General features: G+C 47.1%; 1 protein-coding gene across 1 annotated transcript in view; it reads left to right on the top strand.

The window, feature by feature from the left end:
- Window positions 1-18,751, top strand: part of LOC131096425 (uncharacterized) — a 1,435,131-nt gene that overhangs the window by 717,711 nt on the left and 698,669 nt on the right.

Here is an 18,751-nt window from a genome sequence, read left to right on the forward strand (position 1 = left end):
TCCAGCCTGTCCAGGTCACTGTGCAGAGCCCTCCTATGCTTCCACAGAATCAACACTCAGATCCAGCTTGGTGTCATCTTCAAAGATGTCCTTGGTTTCGTTGGGGCCCCACAGTGTCACAATGGCCTCCTTATTACACCAGGCCCTGCACTGTCACACTGGTCTCCTTGGTTCCATGAGACCATGCAGAGCAACAATGGTGTCCTTGGTTCCATTGGGCCCCAAAATGTGACAGCTGACCCCTCAGTTCTGTGGGGATTCACAGTGTCACAATGTTCTCGTTGATGCTGCAGTTTCACAGTGGCCCCTTCGTTCCATGGGGCTGAGATGGAGTGGGGATCCATTCTGAATTAGGTGAAGTGCCTGGGAGAGGTGAGAGGTCTGTAGGGCCAAAGCTGAAGGAAAGGCCGCATTCCAGAGACAGCAAGGAGACAGAGAAAGAAAAACAGAAATTACTGCAAGGTCGATCTGCCCCAGACCTAGGAATTCCTCTGATAAAGAAGAACTAGTGCTAAATGTCACGTGGAATGAATATGTATGAACTTATTGTGAAACTGTATGCATATGCATTTGGGAGGGGGATAAAAGACGACCTGAGGTCTTCAGAGGTACACATGCCTTGTTGGGGGACTTGCGTCCGGCGCGCATCGTAATAAAAGCATACCGGGCTTTACAACTTTTATAAAGATGAGGTTTCTTCTTTTCTCCGCAAAACATTATGGCGAGCCAAGCCAGGAGTTCTCTGTCCCCGCAGGGACAGGGGGGATAGATGGACCTCCAAGGCGCGCCCTAGGATTTTTTCCTGGTGGGGCTCCGCTCATCTCAACTTGCCACCTGCGAGGACAGACAAGGACCTGCTGGCCTGCGGAGGAAGATACAGTATGTACTGAGGGGCCCCCGAGGGAGGGAAAGGAGAGCAAGGGAGTAAACCACCCAGAGACGTCTGAGTTCAGCTGATAGAGCAGCTGTATTAGAGATGGGGTTCATCGTTCTGATAGAGCAGACCGCAAGCGGCTCTGGAGGTGAGCCGGGTGAACCCGTGTATGTGTGTGTTGGGGGTTCATAGTTCTGATAGAGCAGAACCGCTAGAGGTTCTGGGGGTGAGCTGGGTGAACCTGTGTATGTGTGTTGGGGGTCCATAGTTCTGATAGAGCAGAACTGTTGAGCCCGTGTGTGCTTTGTTTGTGTGTGTGTGATGTCCGGACATTGTGTTGCTGTATGGTTAATGTGTGCATTGTGTGGTCGGTGAGCTGTGTTTCTAATCGTGCAAGTAAATAAGTGTATGGTGTATAAAAGGAATAAATCTACAGTGCGGGGGGGTCAGTACTACCCGTGTTTGAAGCAGCCGAGTGAGGCCTGAGACACTGGCTGCAGCAGGCTGCGGGGGCAGGGACAGAAGTGCCCCGCAGAGAAGCGAGTGGAAGAATGTCAGTGATGGTATTTATCGTGTTTAAATGTAGTGATTTGTGTAGATCTGGTACATTTTAACCGTGAGTATGAGTTCAGAGAGTTCCTTTGCCTTGGATGTTTGATTTTGATTGTGTCCAAGAAAATTGATGTGAGTAAATGCTGAATTATGGTATGCTATGTTGTGTTGAGAAAAGCGAGTACTTTGAGAGATATGCCCTTTTTCAGTGGTTTTGTGTGGTGATTTTCTTCCGCTGCATTGTGGTAATTTGATTCTCATTGTATAGTAGTGTTTGTGGAGATTTTAAGATTTTGTTGCAACAAGAGTGGCATTTTACATAGGAGAACTATAGTACAGTGATTTATGCTTAACTACGATAGAGTTAAAGGAATTCTAAGAATTCCCCCCTTCACAGCAATTCAAGCCTTAGCTCTAGGGAATTTGAGATAAAGGGGGGGTGCGGGTGCATGTGTTTGTGTCTGAGGGCATATCAGAGCTTCAGCTGTGACTAGCACAGCCTTTTTGCAAAGCAGTAAAACAAGTGTAAGTAGACACGGGGCTTAATTAGATTGTGCAAGAAGAGAACTAGAAAAGACTGATATTTTGTTTGCTCAGAATATAGTGTCTATGTCACGTTTTTGATTAGCATGCTGTGTGAGGTGACAGTGGCTGTCCCCTGGGCACAGGGACAGCTCTGGCTGCCCCGTCTCCCCAGGGAACACGGGAATGGCCTGTGAGCGAAAGCTGGATGTGCAGTTATTATTGCAGTGCGGTGTTTATGAGAAACACTGGTTTTGCTGTTCTAATAAGTGTCAGGGCACATGTAAATTAGAGGTTTCTGGTCAAGCGGATTCAGAACCTAAGGGCTTAGAACTTGTGTGTGGGAACCACATCTGATACCTGCCACCTGGAGCTGTGTGTATAGGAGGAAAGTTGAGAAACTTCTGTGAAGGTCTGTAAAAAGGTTTGAGTGGAAGCGAGATAGGGCAAGGAGAAATAAATAATGAGAACTGACCAGAGCAAAGAGGTTCCTAAATTAGCCCCTTTTGGGAGGGGCTCGCCGGGAGGAGGTTGCCAGTAAGAGCAGCTCAGAAAATAAAAAGATTTATAATACTTCATTGCTGTTAGTACTGTTTTAAAATAGGAGGATAAATGGAATAGAGTTTTGTATGCTGAAATGTCTTTGTGTTTTAAGAAATCACCCAGATTTCTTGAAAAGGGAAAACAAGGCAAAGAGAAAGCAAATCAAACATGTTGTTCAGCATGCAGCATAAGACAGCAACGTATGAAATCAGGCAAGGATTATCGTGCTGAAATGCAAAGCAATCACAGTTCACAAAATGAGTACATATGATTTGCTAAAGGCTCCTCCCAAGGTAAGGGAGGAAGGGTAAAGATGACCTCCCCAAAAGGGAAGAATTCTTGTTGACACAAGAGCCATATATTCAGTTTTAAATAAAGCTTTAGTACCTGTGGAGAATGTTTATGTTGCAGTGTGGGGAACAACTGAACAACTGGCCAGTCTGAGAAGGCATCCTTGTGCAAACCTTTAAAGTAATATGTGTACTATGTGTATCTAAAAGCTTTTGTACAATTTGCTCAATTTGCTAAACATTCTCAAATGAGAAAGGTTACTCTGGAGGCAAATGATATAAAGATGTTAGGCTTAACATTAACAGACACTGAAATTAAGAAAGACATTAGTAAAGAGATATTAGAATAAGTAAATAAATGTTTTCAAGAGTATAGGCCTCTGCTGTACCAGGGAGACTGAAAGATGCTCCCCCATGAGCATCAAGCTTAAGGAAAGAACACAACTAGTGAGAACTGAGTAGTACCCTCAAAAGGAAGATAAGGAAGGAATCAGCCCAATAACTGATAGTACTGGATTAAGGGCTGTCAATAAGATAACACAGAATTTATACCCTGTGGTAGCAAATCCATATACTTTACTAACTTGTTTAACACCTGAGCTAACCTGGTTCACTGTTTTAGGCCTAAGAGATGCCTTCTTTTGCCTCCCTATCCACGAAGCCAGCCAGAAAATTTTTGCATTCAAACTCAAGCTCACATAGTCCATGTGCCTGAAGGCTTCAAGATTCCCCACTCCGATTGGAGAACAGCTTGCAAAGACCCAGAGTCCCGGGAAGCTCCACAAGAGGAAAGGAGGCTGTTGCAGTACGTGGACGATCTTCTAGTAGCCACTCGGATGAGGGAAGCGAGAGAAGCCTGGACGGTAAGCCTTTTGAATTTCCTAGGACTCCAAGGACGCAGAGTCTCAAAGAAAAGGCACAGGTAGTGAAACAGAAGGTAATCTACCTGGGGTAAGAAGTGAGTGCTGAGCAGCAGACTTTAAAGCAAAGAAGCCGTATGCTAAACCTTGAAACCCCAGATAACGAAAGAACTCCGAACTCCTTAGGCATGGTAGGGTAGTGCCAGCTGTGGGTTTATAATTATGGACTGCTCGCCAGACCCCTTTATGCTCTTATTGCCAATGGAAACAGAGATCTCCAGTGGACACAAGATACCACATGGGCCTTTCGCCAGCTAGAGAGAGTGCCCTCATGTCGGCTCCAGCTTTGAAACTTCCAGATGTAAGTAAACCATTCTTTCTATTTTTCCCACGCAAGGAATTGCCTAGGGAATATTGGCTCAGGACTTGGACCCTTACTGAAGGGCAGTTGCTTACTTCTCTAAGCAACTAGATGCAACAGCCAAAGGATGGCCAGGTTGCCTCAGAGCTGTAGCAGCAGTTGTGCTGAATATTCAAGAGGCACGCAAGTTTACCCTGGGACAAAAATGACTGTGCTAGTGTCCCACACAGTGTCTGCAGCACTGGAAGTAAAGGGTGGCCACTGGCTCTCACCACAGAGGTTTCTGAAATGCCAGGCCATCATGGTAGAGCAAGACGATGTAGAGATAGTGGTGACTAATATTGTCAACTCAGCTTCTTTTCTCAGTGGAATCAAGGAGAAGCAGTACACCATAGTTGCCTAGAGACCACTGAAGCTACCTACTCCAGTCGCCCAGACTTAAGGGACACTACTCTGGACGATGCAGAGACCTGGTTCACTGACAGGGCAAAGTTCACAGTGACTACCTGCAGAGAGGTAATCGAGTCTGGACCCTTACCAACAGGTACCTCTGCGCAGAAGGCTGAGATAATTGCCCTGACCCGTGCCCGGGAAAGGGCAAAAGGGAGGAGAATAACCATCTACACAGACCCAAGGAATGCATTTGGAGTCATACATGCACATGGAGCCATCTGGAAAGAGAGGGGACTGCTGACCTCACAGGGAAAGAAGAGACAATCCAACTGCTGGAAGCAGTCCAGCTACCTGAAAAAGCATATTAAGGCACACCAGAGAGTGAGCTTAAAATTGGAAGAAAGAAATGAGCTGGCGGATGGAGAGGCAAAGAAAGCAGCAAAGGGTGAGGTACAGATTTTCCTCGAAGGTAAGCCATAATACAATAATACTAACCAAAAGAGACGTACAACTGCAAGGGGTGGGCTACCATTGAAAGAGAGGTAATAATCCCTTCCCATTTTCGTGGTTACTAGTGAAGGAAGGGCACTAGAAAACACACTAGGGGCCTAACTACTTAAAAGCCTTTTATAGAGTGTGGCTCCTTTCTCAAAATGACCAAGGCTGCAAGTGATACAGAGTGCATTGAAATGAAGTGTTGACTTTGAAGTAGTAATTTCCACAGGCTTTCTAGAACACACATCTGTTTGAAACAATCGTTGTATCGTTGTCAGGAATTTATATGCCACTATCACTCAGGTAAGCCGACAATGAGATCCTTGCCTCCAGACTAACCCCAAAACACGCCCCCAGCCAAAACTCGGTCAGACTGGGAGAGGCCATGAGCCTGTACAGCAGTGGCAAATTAACTTTTCAGAACTCCCAAGGAAAGGGGGGTATCAGTATTTACTGGTACTGATAGATACATTTTCAGGGTGGCCAGAAACATTCCCCACCAGAACTGTCAAAGCTCAAGAGGTGACCAGATTATTTTTATAAGGAATAATACCACGCTTCAGAGTTCCAGCCACGATATCCTCAGATAAAGAATCACATTTCATTTCCAAAATAGTGCAACAGATTAGTAGCCATCTGGGCATAGATCAGGAACTTCACACCCCATACCACCCCCAATCAAGCGGCCAGGTGGAGAGAATGAATCATTTGATTAAGCAGCAAATCATAGGACTGGGGCAAGAAGTTAATCTACCCTAGCCCAAGCTCTTCCACTAGCAATATTTCAAATTCAAACTAAACCTTGAGCTAAAGGAATGCTGAGTCCTTTTGGAATGCCTTATAGAAGACCATATAGAATACAAAGGGAATGTCCAGAATGTCCACCTACATGGTGGCATCAAGCAAACAGCTCAGAGTAATTGAGAAACATGTGGCTGGAACTCAGAGCAGGGAGTTAGATAGCCTGGGGATGATGTATATGTTAAGTCTCTTACAGAGAAGACTTCGGAACCACAGTGGGACAGACCACTGCGAGTACTTCTCACCAACTTCACTGCAATCAGAATCAAGGAGCAGAATGCCTGGATCCATCACTCTCGAGTGAAGAAGGCCCAGAAACCCCTTAAGGAGTGACGCCAGGAGACAATGAACTGAGATTAAAACTTACTCGGGCAAAGTGAGTATATTGCGGTCGGGAGTAGCTCATATTTTAGTTTGTAGAATTGTATTGTGTGTAATCATAACTGAAGTTTCAGAACTTGAGAGTACCTCTGTTCAAAGTAATGCTAAATGGCCTTGGTCCCGGGCATTTAATTAGTATACTAGATCCATAAGAAAACCTTGTGAGATAAAAGATTTAAACATATCTACTGTAGTAATCCACGAGAATCAGGTACGTGAAGAGCAAGAATAGTAAGAACAAGAACTGTAGACTCTTCAAAGAATCAGAAGAGAAGAAATCAAAGTAGAGTGCCAAGTCATCAATAGGGTAGCTTATGAGAGACCAGATGTAATTAGTGTCTGAACCTCCCTTGGTATATATAAACACCAGGAAGTCTGTGGTAACCTAAGTGAATCAGACTGTTGGTGTAATTTCACCTTGATACAGCCTGTAGAAGTGACCTGCCTTTGAGCTCGAATTACTATCAGACTTTCATTTGAATTCAAAGTGGACTCTGCACTTTTTACCACAGCAGGGCCTTATACACCCCATACTAGTTCAGACCCTACCCAAACTCCAAACTTGAACCTAACGTAGTAAAGAATGTGACTGAACAACAGCTCCTTAGGTCATTTTCCAAGCCAGTTGGCTGAACACTCAGGAAATGACTGGTAAAGGGTGCTGAACTGCAGGCGGTAAATTAACCCAAGCAAGAAAGGTGATTTTCTTTATTTATAGCTATCCCTTTTCCTACTGAGGTTTGGATCAGTGATTGTCCCAGTCTGAGGCAGTTGGATTCTGCTTAAAAGAGGTAGAGAGAGACTCCCCCTCAGAGCTCAGCAGCAGGCTGTAGGATTCTGAGCATCACTTTTGTGCTGAGTGTTTCAAGTAGCAGAAACCTGATCCCAGTTTCTTCTGAGGCACTGCAATGAATTTAGGCTCTTCTCTCAGACTTCCCCTTCATTATTTACTTGAGGCTTGGACCTGAAGCTAGGGGCAAGGTGGGTGAGGTTTCGTAGACCAGGAGAGACATTCCTGCTTGCCACAAAGCAGGGAAATCAGGTGCTCTGGAGGGGGAAGGAGATTCCTGAGGTCTCTACATTTCAGAACAAACATCTGCCTCAAATATGACCTAAACCTCTGTCAGATACACTTGTGAAGTGTGTCTGAATTTGCAGTGTGAGCCCAGCACATCCCTCTGGCAGGGAGGGATGGTCATAAACAGAAAGCAGTTCCTGTTCCCCATAACAAACATCTAACTGGCATATTAGGGACAAGATTAGGAGTTTTAAATGGAATTGATTCAGAAATACTGGTGAATAAACTGGCCACTGCAGCAGGTGGCCTAACAAAATTGAAGCAGCCTTTATAGTAATCTCTATTGGCATTAGGAACTAGCCGGTGACAGATTTCAAAAGTACTGCCAAAGTAAGGAAGTATGAAAAGGCCAGGGACCAAGACCACAAGTTGATAGTAGAAGCACTTAGTATAGTTCAAGATAATGTGTCTTTAGCTTTCAGTTGTATACAATAACAGTTATGGGTACAAGCAACAGCAGCTCTGATCATATGGGAAAGGGGTGAAGGTAATTTTCCAGCTGAAATTCAAGAAATTGTGTTGGATAATGCAATTGATTTTGAAAGGAACTTTAAATCCTGGTGGACTATGGTGAATTTCACCTATGATCCTGTTTCTAATGTGGAAACTGCCTTTGTGCTTACCATACATAATGCCACTGTTTATGTTATCCATCCCATCATTGCCCTAGGATTAAACCATGAAAAAACAATACTCTATCCTTCAGAACATAGAGTGTGGGCACGAAAGATGAATGGAAAGTGGCAGACAGTAAACTTGGAATCCTGCATTACTAGAGAAGAGATGGGATTCATTTGTGAAAGCAATACTATTAATGCTCAGGATGTGTGTTTGGACACTGAACAGAGTATTTGTCACTTTGAAGTTCATCCAGTCACTGACCAGAAAACTGTGCTCGTATATACTGGAAAAGGGTGTGTGTGTCTGAGGACTGCCTGTGCTGCAGTAAAAATTGATAGCAATGATGTTATTCTGTCTAGTAGAAATCATTCTAATCTCTGCATTTGTAATTTTGTTAAGATTATTGGGTGTGATTTTTGGTATTTGGTACCAGTAACATCCCACCAGCTGATTTAAGCCAATTACACAATGTATCACAGACTACCACCTACCCCTAGTGGGATGAACCTTACATTGGTAAAACCATTAATTAAGCACCAAGACCTATTGGAAGGCTTGAAAGGAATCCAAGGAAGCGGAAAGAAAACCTTATTACTGTCCAACATGATACAAAGGAGATAACCAGAGTTCTACAAAGAATAAAACAAAATATGGATCGTCACTGGTGGGATGTGATCTTTGGGTGGTCACAAACTGCAAATGGAATCTTTAATAAGTTGTGCCACCCCATTGTAGTTTTACTAATATTAGTTGGGATAAGATTAGGATTATCTATTATATTGTTAATTTGGAACTGGAGAATGCTACAACGAATAGCTGTATTAACATCTTTGTCAAACGTACATGGTGAAGCACTAAAAGACACTTACTGTCATGAAGGTTTTCATTAAGTAAAAGAATTTACTTATTTCCTAGGAAAGGGGGGAATGAGACAGAGTAAAGATCCATTCTGAATTAGGTGAAGTGTCTATGAGAGGTGAAAAGTCTGTGAGGCCAAAGCTGAAGGAAAAACTCGCGTGCTGAGACAGCAAGGAGACAGAGAAAGAAAAACAGAAAAGACCACAAGGTCGATTTGCCCCTGACTTAGAAATTCCTTTGATAAAGAAGAACTGGTGCTAAATGTCACGCGGAATGAATATGTATGAACTTAATGTGAAATTGTATGCATATGCATTTGGAAGGGGGATAAAAGAAGACCCGAGGTCTTCAGAGGCATGCATGCCTTGTTGGGGGACTTGCGTCCGGCGCACGTCGTAATAAAAGCATACCGGGCTTTACAACTTTTACGAAGTTGTGAGGTTTCTTCTTTTCTCCGCAAAACATGCCTCTCCACAGATGCAGTCAGCCTTGCCACAGATGCCATGAAAGCCTCATCAAATCAACCCCCTGGACAATGGTTGCAAATGGCTGCCTCGGAGCAGCCATTTTCAGGGTCTGAACAATTGCTGCAAAGCCCAATATGTGGCATTGGCCAAGCACAAGGGGACCGAAGCCAACCTGCCCCTGAACATTTTCATAAAGCCCTGTGCCCAACAGCATGTCTGAGACATCCACACACCTGGGTTCCTGCAGTGCCAGCTCAGCATTCTGCACCACCGCGTCGGCTGCCAAACGAGCCCACTTGGTCTCAAAAACACCAAATTGCACATGGTCAAAAAGACAATGTGCCACATGATCGAGGTCATGAGGCGTCAGCACATCCGTAGCAACCCTCCCGAGAGTCTGCATAACCTCAGCAGACCCCAAACCATGCTGAGCAACCGCATCATGGACTTCCCTCTCCAGCTTTTACAAAAGCAGTTCATGAGTGTTGGGAGTAACACCCCTGAGCATAGGGAAAGCCTGGGAACCCCCTGGCACAGCCACAGCAGCTGCTGTGTCCCGGTACTTGGGCCCCACAGGGACAAGAGGCGATGACTGACTGGGAGCCAGGTCAACACCACTCGCCCCCGCGCTCCCTGCAGCACCAGCAGAGCCAGAGGAGGCCGCTCTGCGACCCAGCAGATGCCGCGAGGAGGCAGGCTCAGACATCTCGTTAGTCTTAGTTTTGGCTTCTCACCAGAAACGCACGGGGTCCCTCGGACACACAGTCACCTGGCATGAGGGAAGCGTCCACAAATTCAACGAGGAGATGCCACGGCCCCGGGAACCCACTGGCCTCCCATCGGCCGTGTCGGCATTCGCGCTAAAGGTAAATATCTCAGCGCCCTGTCGTGCCGCAGCCCTGGCAGGGGGCGCCTTGGCGGGCACAGGTGCCAGCACTGCCTGCAAACCCAGTGTGGACTGGGACGATGTGACCATGGTCACAGGGGTTTTCAGGATTAAAGAGAGATGAGAATGTTGACTCCATGATCAGAAGGCTTGATTTATTATTTTATTATATATATAGTGCATTATAACTAAACTAAAAAGAAATAGAAAGGAAAAGATTTCTCGGAAGGCTAAGCTAAGAATGGAATTTAATAGAATGAATAACAAAGATCTGTGTCTCAGCTGAGAGCGAGACCCAGCTCTGCCATGAATGGTCAGTACATCCAAACATCCACAGGAGACCAATCACGGATCCACCTATTGCATTCCACACCAGCAGATAACCATTGTTTACACTTTGTTGCTGAAACTTCTCAGCTTCAGCAGGAAAAATCCTAATGAAAGGATTTTAATGAAAAGATGTCTGTGACAGGATGAGACCGGCACGGTGCCCCCATCCCCGACACGGAGGAGGGGAGGGGTGCCGAGAGAGGTGCAGCCTGTGGAGCCGCATCACTGCAGAGTGGCACAAGGGAGCCTGGCACAGCCAAATCCACCCCAGGGGAACAACTGCCATCTCCCGTGTTGGACCCGTCCCTTAGCACACCGTTCCAGGGTGGGAAGAGAGCTCCACATTGCACAGAAACTCAAACTTCCCCTCGTCCATGTCCGAGACAGAAGGGCTCCACTGGGAACTCCGAGGGGTACAAGAACCAGACCCCTGCCAAAGATCCTCACACTTTTTCCACTGCACCAGCAGTGATCCCACGTCTACGGTGCAATCATCAAAGAGGGCCTCCATGAGGTGTACCCCCACAAGAGATCACTCCTCCTTGGAGAACGGCTTTGCAGAGTTCGAAAAGAGCCCTCGGTCTCGGGCCCACAGAAGCAATCGCTCAAAATCATTCCAGGAAATAGAAATCTGTTTCCACTCCAGGACACCTCCTCCAGAGATCTAAAATGAGGGAATGCTCCTTGAAACCCACAGCGGTTGCCATTACCCCAAGAACAGTAGGCAAAGCACCAAAGAGGGGTGACAATAAAACCTCACCGTCAATCCAGACTCTGTCTCAGCCTAGGCTGCAGTACACTTTGGCAGTCACCTGATGTCACTAGAGGATAGAAAAGAACAGAAGCACACATCGCTGTTCTCAAGGTCAAGAAAAAATGTGAAGTTTATATTCTGACTCCAACATTTATAGTTTTCCAAAAGTGACAGCGGATTGGAGTAACAGTGCCACCTCTCCAATGATACAGGTCAAACCAACAGCCCTTCAACTCTCTCCTCCTCCATAAAAGGAATGCGAAAAAAATGAATTATTTACAGAAATTGTGTGAGAAAGTTCACTACAAGAATGTCAACATCAGAAGGCTTAAAAAATGTTAAAAAACCAGGATGAAACAAGTTGGGCTAAACTTGACCTCTGGTGACTGCTTCTCTGGTGACTGCCCCTGCACCACTGGGACTCACTTGTTTCCTTCCTATGGAGACCATTGTGACACTGTGGAGCATTGTGGAAGCAATGGGCCATGGTGACACTTAGGGACTTCTGGAAGCAAGAGGAACATTGTGACTCCGCAGGGTACCATGGATCCCAGGGGCCACTGTGACACTCTGGGGCCTCGTGGAACCAAGAACATCTTTCTGTTCTCTTCGAATAAAGAACATGTGGCCTTGTTGGGCCTCACAGTCCCAAGGGGCCAGTGTGAAGCAGCAGGGCTTTGTGGAACCAAGAGGCCATTGCTGCATTTCAGGGCCTTGTGGAGCCAAAGGGCCATTGTGATCCTGGAGGGCACTGTGGATCCATGGAGAACATTGTGGCATTGCAAGGCTCCATGGAATCAGGGAGACAATTGTGACCCTGCAGGGTCTCATGGAAGGAAGGGACCCTTATGACACTCTGGGAAGTTGTGGAACCAAGGGAATCATTGTTGCACTACTGGGCCCCAATGGAACCAAGGGGCCATTGGACACAGTGGGACTTCATGGAACCTATTGAACATTATGGCACTGTGGGGCCTTGTGGAACCATATACACCATTAAGATCCTTAAGGACTTGTGTAATCAAGTGACCGTTATGACACTGAGGGCACCATGGAAGCAAGGAGCCACTGTGACACTGCAGGGCCCTCTGGAATGAAAGGGAACATGAAATAGGTGTGGCTGCCTTGGCTTCCCAGGGGTCACCTGACAGGTCTGCCTGACCTTGGAATGCTGAAGGCAATTCCCATCTGCCCCTGAAACATTTGGGCTCTGGGCTTTTCTTTTTATAGAAAAGAACTGTCCATTTTTTCCAGGCATCCATGTTCAAAATTCCGATTCCACCTCCAAATATCTGGGTATTCAAGGATTGCTGCCAGACTAAAGTTGCCAGGACAGACAAGTCTGGCTGGTCATTGACTCCTGAGTGGCAGCACTCATCTATTTTCCAAACACTGGAAAGGGCTCTCTGCTTTTCTTTGTATGGAAAAAAAATCCCTCTTTTCCAGGCACAAATGTTCTAAATTAGGACTCCGCATTCGTAATTTCAAATATCCAAGGGTTGCTCCAAGCAAACCTGCCAGGACAGACAGGTCAGGCTTGCCTTGGCTGCTGATGGCTGCCATTCATCAGCTCCTGAAACATGGGGGCTCTGTGGTTTCCTTCCTATGGAGACCAATGTGACATTTGAGAGCCTTGTGAAATGAAGGGGCCATTGTGACACTGCAGAGCCTTGTGGAACCAAGGACATCATTGTGGCTCTGTTTGGCCGCATGGTCCCAAGGGGCCAGAGCAAAGCAGCGGTGTGGGAGTTAGCCCAGCTGTAACTCAGAGTCAGACAGATTTTACCCTGGAAGAACTGGGCGTGAGTTTCAAGTTCTAGGAATCATTCGATTTACTTAGGGTGAGCTTGAGACTTTTCCCATAAGCCTTTAGTGTTGTTATGCTAAGTTCTCCAAGTTCTACTCCTGTATTGGTTTATTGGTTACTTGTTTCTTCTATATGGTTATTGTTCTAGTTTTCTAGCCCCAAGTATCTATGTTGTGACTTCCTCTTTGTCTCAGGTTTTAGGATACTGCCCCTCGTACCGTGCTCAACTTCTCCATGTTTATTGTTTTTCACTCTGTAATTAAAGTTCTTTTTGGGAAACTCCATCGAACCCACTCCTTTTCATTTTTGCCACCCTCGCCCTGCTGAAGTCAGGGACTCAGAGATGTTTGTCGCAGCCACTCTCATTGTGACATTTGGCACTCGAACAGGGACCATGGCATTCAGGGCTCCCTGTGTCAGTCATGTCAGCTGGGGTTAGCTAATGGATAGGTCAGTGCTCCCCGGGATTTTGGATTGTGCAGGCCTGGCGAATTCGTTGTTGCTTTGAGGGACCTCGGCCCGGGATCGGCAAAAACGGTTTCACCTGCATAGGATTGCAGGTGGGTTTGGGGAAATGCAAGACATTTATTGCCCACTTTGCCACTGTGTTTTTACAATATGCACGCAAGTCCCATTATTGATTTGGTGTGCTCTGGGGCCTGTTGCCGCTAAGGCGGAGAAGGAGAAAAATGGGCAGCCAGATGTCCAAATTTGAAAGGAGCATATATGGATGCTTTAAGTTAATTCTAACAGGTTGTGACAAAATATTTTCAAAGAACAAATTAAAATCAATCATGAGTTGGATCAATAAAAATTTTCCAGATGCCTCTGCTGATGAAATCCATACCACTAAATTTTAGGACTCAGTGGGACTTAAACTGTAAAATCTTTCGATCAAAAGGGAGCCCATTTGCAGCCCACATGCTCCTCATCTTCCATACCATCCTTGAGACCCTTCAGCAGCAAGCAATGTCTCAAAAACTCAATTTGTTGGTCGCTCCTAACTCAGGACCTCCCCGCAAACATGCCTTTCTCAGACCTTCCACAATGGTCCAAGATGGCAATGGCCACGTGGTCTTGGAATATCATGCCCTGGAGACTCAAGATGAAAGGAGCCAGAATGTGAGTTGGGAGCCGGATCATTCTCCCTCCATCTTGGGTCCTCCACTTCCTGCTACCACAACCTTCACTTCCGCCCTGAACAAACCTCCAGACTCCATCCCCACAACTGTGGGTTGTGTCCCTACAGTCAATCATTCCACTTTCACCCTGGGCAATGCCTCCAGAACTTTACCCCGGAAGTCTGCCATCGTAAATCAAGGCCCTTCCTCCCCAACACCTGACAAAATGGCAGTGCCCTTTGCCTCAACCTCTGGCAATAATATGACACCATGGTCAAAGATACTAAGCCCAACTGTCACACTATTTCTAATCCAAATGTTTCTCCTCCAAGGTATTCTTCCTCCCCGGAAGACAGTTTGTATTCCCCAGAGCCACCTTTCCCCTCAACCCCAGAAGGTCCTTAGGAAAGGATTCGGAAGGAAGCAGTTAAGGAAGGAGACTGGCAAAGAGTCTCAAAACCCCTCATTGCCCCCGTATGTTATGAAAGAAGGGGGCAGAATCCCAGGTATCAACCATTGGTTTACAGGGAAATCAAGGATCTGTGTAGGGCAGCTAAAGACCATAGGAAGGACTTACTTTGTTTTAATGGCCTAATGAGGGCCATGTTTACAGCACATTATAACTCCCTATGATTTAAAATGTATTAGGACCATGTTGTTGTCGCCTACATAATACACCCTGTGGGAAGGGGGATGGAAGTGTTTACTAAATCAATTAATAGCAGACTATGCTAATAATGAGGCAAGGGCGGAATTGACAATCAACCATCCAGCTGGAGAAGGACAGCAAAGCTGACTAGATGATCAAGCAGCAGGTATCCCTAGAGAAGTATTGGATGATATCAAAGAGATGGCTTTGCAAGCTTTAATCCAGGTCTCACATCGTAGCACCCTCAATTTGGACTACCTTGGGTGGCTGCAGCTAAAGCTTTAGGACAATCAGACCATGTTGGGTGCCTGTTAAGTAAGCAAACCAATGCTACCTCCTTCACACTGAGTGGCCTGCTTTCAGACATAGAGACCATCAGACATGCTACCTTGCAGAACAGCGATAGAATTTTCATTCTGGGCACATGGGCATGGCTGTGTAGACTCTGAGGGCATGTGTTGCATGAACCTCTCCATCCTCAGCGAGTCAATCCACAAGACCATTCAAGTACTGAATGAAGAGTTCAAGAAGCTTCAACTGGAAAACAAAGACTGGGTCAATGAACTCTGTCAATCCAAGGGACTAAGGGTTGGATGATGTCTATCTAAAACAGGACATTTAATTTTCTTAGCAGTTGTTGTATTGTTAATTGTCTCATGTTTGTTTGGATGCTTTCAGAAAGCCTTACAAAATTCTTTCAGTTTCATCTTGGTTGTAAAACAGAAGGAGGGAAGATACCCAACACAGGCTCCTCATGGACTCCTTGGAGGAGAGAACTGCAGGTCAGGATGGCACAAAGTCTCTCTCAGAGACTCAGTGTGGGCAAGGAAATCCTTAAAATTACCTAAAAGTATTCTTAAATCCATAAAGTACATTAAAAACTTTAAGTATCTAAAGCCAATTTTGAGCCCCACTGAGTGTCAGTACAAAGCTCTCCAGGGACTCGTTAAAGGAGATAATTGGGGCCATGATTGCACAAACCTCTCACAGAATCAGTATCAAAAGGGAAACACCAAGTACCTTAAAATAACTGAAGTACCCTGAAGTACTAATGAGCCCCAATGGATGTTGTTACTGACAAAGCCTCGCCAGGGACTAATTAAGGCAGATAATTGAAGGCCATGATTTCACAAACCTCTCAGAGACTCCAAGGCAAAAGCCAAACCCAAAGTCCTTTCAAAAACCTGCAGTTCCTACAGGGAGCATTAAGGTTTCCCCAGGGCCATTGCTGAGCAAGGCTCCCCAGGGACTCCTTCCAGCAGATCCTTGAGGCCACTGGGATGGGGGCTAGGGGGGGATGCTGAAGGCAGGACAAGGGGCTGACAGTGCCCAGCCTGGCTGAGGCTGTGCCAGGAGGCCCCAGGGCCTCAGGACAAGGTGTCTCCTCACAGCCCTTGGTGGCACAGACCCTGCTGTGCCCCAGGGCACCAAGACTTGCCTTCTCTTTGTCCCCACCTGTCATCACTGCCTCCAGTTCTCTGCTCTGCCTGGGGCCTGGGGACACTTTCTCAGTTGTGTCCCTCACTGGGACCCATTAAAAGTCCAAGAAACTTTGGAGTTGAATTCTGACTTGGAGTTCTGGAGAAGTTTCTTCAGCTCCCTCTCAGGGACTGATGTTCAGGGCCTGAGCACAAAGCCCCAGAGGCTCATTAATGTCCTTCTGCTGTGTCTGTGCTGCTGAACTGGGCTGGCCTCCTGGCACAGAGGCAGCTCCTGGTAACCAAGAAGAGCTTCAAAAGCACATTTCTCTTGATGAGCAGCTCTTCTGCCAGCCCAGCAGGGCTGGGGCACTGCCTGCAGCCACCCTGGGCACAGCACAGAGGCACAGAGAGCTTCAATCAGTCAGGGCTGGGAAGGTGCTGAGAAGTGCCTGGGGCAGAATCACTGCCAGCCCTTGGCACAGGATCCTCTGGCTGCAGGACAATGCAGCTGCAGCTCCTGAAGCCATCTTCTAAAGCTGGAACATTCTAATGCCTACAAGCCCTGTGAGTACATTCTCTGATTGTCTCTTGTGCAGAGCAGCCAGGGCTGCCCAGGTCCTGCAGCCCAGGGTGCTGTGCTGGGGCAGGGACTCTGCTGCCTGCCATGGACAGTTCTCAGCCCGCCCTGGCAGCTGCTCCCAGGGCTGGGGTACAAGATCTGGGTGGGAGGAGACAGCTGGTGCGGCTTTTAAGTGTTCTCCTTGTGTGAGGTGGATGCTGCATTGTTCAGGACTGCTCCCAGCACGGCATTAAACTGCCGAACATTTGCAAATAGAATATACAGGGAGCACAGCCAGGCAGGGGCTGCATAAAAGAGAAAATCATGCTATTTATTCTACTACTCTGGGTTACCTGGATGGGAAGTTGCACACAGACATTAATCTCTCAGTTCACATTTAGAAAAAAAAAAAAAGTTATCTCAGATGTGAATAAACCAGACCCTGACGAAAATCAGCACAGGGCCCCTTACAGGCGGCATCTTTGTCACTTTTCCAGTCTCCTCAGGGTTGCTCTGACGTTGCCATCAAAGCCTGCAGAGCCAGAGCTGCCACTGGGCAGAGCTGGGAGGGGTCTGCAGAGCAGAGCTGAGCCCCCAGGGCTGGGCTGGACTTCGGCAGCACTGGCAGGGCCCAGCCCTGGGCACAGCGAGCAGCTGCTGGCAGGGACAGCTCCAGGCAGCAGCGCCCTGAGCAGACAGTGGGGGGAAAGTGCCCCCAGGCTGTGCTGGGATATTTCAAGTCCTCTCCAAACCCAAATATTCCATGAGTATATTTTTAAAAAAACCCCTGCCATGACACAGCAAATGTCCAACAGCAGCTCCATCAGGCACTTCCTCCTGCTGGCATTGGCAGACACACGGCAGCTGCAGCTCTTGCACTTCTGCCTCTTGCTGGGCATCTCCCTGGCTGCCCTCCTGGGCAACGGCCTCATCATCAGCGCCATAGCCTGCGGCCACCACCTGCACATGCCCATGTTCTTCTTCCTGCTCAACCTGGCCGTCACTGACCTGGGCTCCATCTGCACCACTGTCCCCAAAGCCATGCACAATTCCCTCTGGGACACCAGGAACATCTCCTACTCAGGATGTGCTGCTCAGGTCTTCCTGATTTTCTTCTTCATCTCAGCAGAGCTTTGCCTCCTGACCATCATGTTCTATGACCGCTACGTGTCCATCTGCAAACCCCTGCACTACGGGACCCTCCTGGGCAGCAGAGCTTGTGCCCACATGGCAGCAGCTGCCTGGGCCAGTGGCTTTCTCCATGCTCTGCTGCACACGTCCAATACATTTTCCCTGGCCCTGTGCCATGGCAATGCCCTGGGCCACTTCTTCTGTGAAATCCCACAGATCCTCAATCTCTCCTGCTCACAATCCTGCCTCAGGGAACTTGGTCTTCTGTTACTTCTGTTACTTGCTGTTACTGTCTTTTTGGTATTTGGCTGTTTTATGTTCATTGTTTTCTCCTATGTGCAGATCTTCAGGGCTGTGCTGAGGATCCCTACTGAGCAGGGACGGCACAAAGCCTTTTCCACCTGCTTCCCTCACATGGCTGTGGTCACCCTGTTCATCAGCACTTCATTTTTTACATACCTGAAGCCTCTCTCCATGTCCTCTCCATCCCTGGATCTGGCCCTGTCAGTTCTGTACTCGTTGGTGCCTCCAGCCCTGAACCCCCTCATCTACAGCCTGAGGAACCACGAGCTCAAGGCTGCAGTGTGGAGACTGATGATGGGATTGTGTCACAAACATTAACCTTCTGGCCAATTTGTGCAACTCACTTGTAATAAAAGCCATCTTTGATACTCCTTTTTTTTTCATTTTGGAGGTTCTTTACTGTTGCTTTTATGTTTTTCATATTTACACAGAGAAATGTCACTTTTTCTGCTATTTCTCATTTAATTTCTCTCCACCTTCCCTGTGGTCACAGACTGTGCCAATGAGGAGCTATTCCCTTGGTGGGTTTTTAGGGAACTAAAGGAACTCCCAGCCAAGTTTTCTGCAGAGATGCCCTTTTGTTTCCTTCTCTGGAGCTGCAACAGTAATGTCTGTGTGCAGAGCTGGGGGCAGATCAGTGCTGGCCCAGCAGCTGTGCCCAGCAGCAGCAGCAGCACTTGGTGTTGCCAGTGCT

The sequence above is a fragment of the Melospiza georgiana genome, unplaced genomic scaffold (assembly GCF_028018845.1).
Source record: "Melospiza georgiana isolate bMelGeo1 unplaced genomic scaffold, bMelGeo1.pri scaffold_29, whole genome shotgun sequence".
In the NCBI taxonomy this organism is placed as follows: Eukaryota; Metazoa; Chordata; class Aves; order Passeriformes; family Passerellidae; genus Melospiza; species Melospiza georgiana.